Source organism: Cebus imitator, unplaced genomic scaffold (assembly GCF_001604975.1).
Source record: "Cebus imitator isolate Cc_AM_T3 unplaced genomic scaffold, Cebus_imitator-1.0 Scaffold138, whole genome shotgun sequence".
Classification (NCBI taxonomy): Eukaryota; Metazoa; Chordata; class Mammalia; order Primates; family Cebidae; genus Cebus; species Cebus imitator.
In genome coordinates, this window is record NW_016107453.1 from 3,362,090 (window position 1) to 3,366,673 (window position 4,584).

At 45.3% G+C, this 4,584-nt stretch overlaps 1 protein-coding gene across 1 annotated transcript in view; it reads right to left on the bottom strand.

Annotated features, from left to right (window-relative positions):
* Nucleotides 1–3,185, bottom strand: part of RWDD2B (RWD domain containing 2B) — a 9,061-nt gene extending 5,876 nt beyond the window's left edge. The window contains exon 1 of the mRNA XM_017541922.2: nucleotides 3,000–3,185. The gene's annotated coding sequence lies outside the window, so the exon portion shown is untranslated. The remainder of the gene's footprint in view (nucleotides 1–2,999) is intronic.
* Between the last annotated feature and the right edge of the window lie 1,399 nt (nucleotides 3,186–4,584).

Here is a 4,584-nt window from a genome sequence, read left to right on the forward strand (position 1 = left end):
TTGACCAGGATGGTCTCGATCTCTTGACCTCGTGATCCACCCGCCTCGGCCTCCCAAAGTGCTGGGATTACAGGCTTGAGCCACCGCGCCCGGCCTACTTTGTTTTTTATTGGAGTGGCTCTGTTACCAGTGTTTGGATTCTATTACCAGGTTGCCACGGTGTAACTCCTGGCTCTGCCACTTATGAACTGCGTGACCCTAGGCAAGTGGCTTAATTCATCTGTGCTGTAATCTCCCCAGTTCCATAACTGGGATGACAGGGTTGCTGTGAGGATTAGAAGAGAATCTGTGGAAAGTGCCTGGCAATAAAGTGCTTTTTATATGTGTGCTTGCTACTATTTACTAGAGTAAATTTTAAATGAGTGCTTGCTACTATTATAATTATTAATTAAAAAAAAAATTTTTTTTTTGAGGCAGGGTCTAACCAGAATGCAGTGGCATGATCTCGGCTCACTACAATCTCCACTTCCTGGGTTCAACTGATTCTCCCACCTCAGCCTCCTGAGTAGCTGGGATTACAGGTGTGCGCCACCACGCCAGGCTAATTTTTGTATTTTTAGTAGAGACAGGGTTTCACCATATTGGCCAGGCTAGTCTCGAACTCCTGACCTCAGGTGATCCACTTACCTCAGCCTCCCAAAGTGCTTGGATTACAGGCATGAGCCACTGTGTTGGGCCGCTTGTTACTATTATTATTATCGATCATCATCTCAACAAATGTTTCTCAAGCACTTCTTATGTTCAAGCATTGGCACTAAGGTAACAATGAATGAAAGTAACAAAACAGCTCTACCTGTGGGAGGATACCGTGACATCAAAAAAGCATAATTTATATGCCCAGTCCAGGTGCTGTGGCTCATGCCTGTAATCCCAGCACTTTGGGAGGATGAGGTGGGCAGATCACCTGAGGTCAGGAGTTTGAGACCAGCCTGGCCAACATTGTGAAACGCTGTCTCTGCTGAAAATACAAAAATTAGCCAAGTGTGGTGACGCACGCCTGTAGTCCCAGCTACTCGGGAGGCTGAGGCAGGAGACTCACTTGAACTGGGGAGGTGGAGGCTGCAGTGAGCTAAGATTGCACCAACTGCACTCCAGTCTGAGCAACAGACTGAGATTGTCTAAAAAAAAAAAAAAAGAATTTATATGCTCAGTGAATAACTGTTATGGAAAAGTCTGAGGAAGAAAACAAGTGAAAGGGAAACAATGGGGCAGCAGAAGGTGAGACTGCACATGGGGTTGTCAGGAAAGACCTTTCTCCTAAGGTGACTGTAGTGAAGACTTTAAGGAACTGAAAAAGGAGGCCCTGTGTTTTTCTTGGCCAAGAGTGTTGGAGGGAAAGGGAAGAGCATGTTCAAAGGCCTTGAGGCAAGAGAGTGCTAGAGCAGCTGGCCAGGGCAGAGTGAGCTGGGGACAGGGGATAGAAGAATTTAGTAAGGAAATGTAGGAGCAGTTTATGTTGAGACTACTACAGCATGGCCAGAATTCTGAATTTTATCCTGACTGACACCTAAGAGCCACTTGAGAGGTCTCACTTAAACACACTTGCTGCTATGGAGAACAGTGAAGGGAAAAGTGGGGTGACAAGATAGACACTGCAATAACTAGGGAGAGAGGATGGTGGCTTGGATAGGATTATAGTGGTCAAGACAGTAAGCTTCAGCTTCTGGATATATTGAAAGAGCAAAGGCAACAGGATTTACTGATGAATTATATGAGACATTACGAATGACTCCAAGGCTTTAAGCTACTGGAAGTATGGATCTGCAATTTATTTAGACGGTCATACTCATGGGGATCTGAAGCTTGGTTTTAGACGCAAGTAATGAAGTGCCTACTAAGACACCTGTTAAATAGAGATGTCTAGCAGGCAGATAGATATACAATTTTCGAGTCTATGAGACTCAGCTGGAGATATAATTTTGGGAGTCAACACTTATTTAGAGCTATGTATTTGTTTAAAAGTCTCCCGGGGGTAAGTAAAGTTGGGAGAGGGTCCTATTGAATTTGGGATATCGAAGACGGAATTAGCAAAGTAGTACGGGACGGAGGGACACTTGAACGGACAAGTAGGGGAGTAATGTCACAAGTCATTTATCTGCCAAATTATTTTCGCTGAAGAGATTTCAGTCCTTCCAGAAAACCCTCAAGATAATTTTATGACTTAAGATTTCAGCGAATGCTTTCAGAAAACAGACTGTGGCCGGACGCAGTGGCTCACACCTGTAATCCTAGCATTTTGGGAGGCAGAAGAAGAGGGATCGTTTTAGCTCATGAGTTCAAGACCAGCCTGGGTAACACAGGGAGACTTCGCCTCTACTATTTTTTTTTTAATAAAATATATTCAAGGCCAGGAGCGGTGGCTTACGCCTGTAATCCCAGCACTTTGGGAGGCCGAGGCGGGCGGATCACGAGGTCAAGAGATCGAGACCATCCTGGTCAACATGGTGAAACCCCGTCTCTACTAAAAATACAAAAAAAATAGCTGGGCGTGGTAGCACGCACCTGTAGTCCCAGTTACTCTGGAGGCTGAGGCAGGAGAATTGCTTGAACCCAGGAGGTGGAGATTGCGGTGAGCCGAGATCGCGTCACTGCACTCCAGTCTGGGTCACAAGAGCGAAACTTCGTCTCAAAAAAAATAAAATAATAAATAAATAAATAAATAAATAAAATATATTTAAGAGAACGTAGACTGAAACTTGAGATTTTTGCGTGGGATAATTTCTTTTCCTTGCAGATTTGTTCTGAAGAACAGAATACGGTGCTCCACAACCCAAGCCGCGACGCTCTCAGGAAGAAAGCCCAGCACGCAGCCGCCCCCGCATCTGATCGTGCCTTGGGCGAGGTCCCCTGTTGCAGCGGGGAGCCAATGCCAAAAGCCGAGCCCACCGATGGGCGCATGCGCACCCTGTTAGACACGTTCGGAAAGAGTTGCACCCGGCGCTGCAGCGTGGGAAAGCCCTGTGGCACTCACCACTGGCGCTAGCTGGGGCGAGACTCACCTTGAGCCGTGGCCCCTTCACTCCTGTCCCCCAGTTCCTTGGCTGTACAGACAACTCAATTTTTATCAGGAGGGAGCCTCAAAATTCTAGCATACTGCAACCCAAAACTTACAAACCGCCTCAGTCGACGACCCACCGGAAAAAAGAGGGCGCGCCCTCGGCTGGCGCATGCGCGTGCAAGACCGCGGGCCGGAAGCTGGAGCTGGTCTGTCTGGCGCCGTTTCCGCCAGTGTGTCTCCGGAGCTGGAAAAGGACGGAGGGAATGCTTTGTTCCTGTTCAGTTGCAGTTTTCTTCTTCTTCTTCTTCTTTTTTTTTTTTTTTTTTTGAGACGGAGTCTCTCTCTGTCGCGCAGGCTGGAGTGCAGTGGCGCGATATTGGCTCACTGAAACCTCCTCCTCCCAGGTTCAAGCGATTCTCCTGCCTCAGCCTCCGGAGTAGCTGGGACTGCAGGCATGCGCCACCACGCCCAGCTAATTTTTGTATTTTTAGTAGAGACGGGGGTTTCACCATGTTGGCCAGGTTGGTCTCGATCTCTTGACCTCATGATTCGCCCGCTTCAGCCTCCAAAGTGCTAGGCGTGAGCCACTGCGCCTGTTCAATCCATCTGTTTTCATACATTTCAAAGTAAGCTGCAGACAATACACTTCTAAATACCTCTAATGCACAGCACTGGAGTTCGAATTAGGTATTTTTTATTTATTTATTTTTCAAATTAGGTATTTTTAAGGTAAAAATGAAATGCATACCTTAAATATACGTGAGTTTTTAACAAATGCATATACCTATGGAACTCAAACCATATTAACGTATAGAACATTACCATCACCCCAGAAAGTTCTTTCATGCCTTTACTCAGTCCCCACCCAGTTCTCCCAAAAGGTAACCACTGTTCTGATTTTTTTCTCCACCATACTTATTTTTCCCATTCTAGAACTTCATTTGGTTGTAGTCATGCAATAGATGTTTTTGTGTAAGGCTTCTTTCATTCAAAGTAATATTTTAAAGATTTGTCTGTTACGTGTATCAGTTTCTTCTGATTTCTTGGTAGTATTCCATCATGACTATACCAATTCCATTCTTGTTTTGATAGAAACCTGGGTTGTTTTCAGTTTTTTGGCTATTATAAATAAAGCTGCTATAAACATTCTTATACAGCATTTTCTCATGACTGTATCTTTTTAATAAATATTGATTGATCACTTACTATATTCCAGGTACTTCCAGGTACTAATTATAGCCATGAACAAGACAAAGATGTCCCATCTCTCAAAAAGCTTACATTTGCACATTTCTGTGTATGTATGAAGAGGGATAAACATAAAGGTAAAAATAAAAAAATTATGACTGGGCGTGGTAGCTCATGCCTGTAATCCCAGCACTTTGGGAGGCCAAGGAGGGTTGCTTGAGCCCAGGGTTTGAGACCAGCTTGGGCAACATAGAGAGACCGCTACAAAAAATACAAAAATTAGCCAGGTGAGGGGGCATGTGCCTGTAGACTGTACTCCTAGCTACTCAGGAGGGTGAGGTGAGAGGATGGCTTGAACTTGGGAGGTTAAGGCTGCAGTGAGCTGTAACTGCACCACT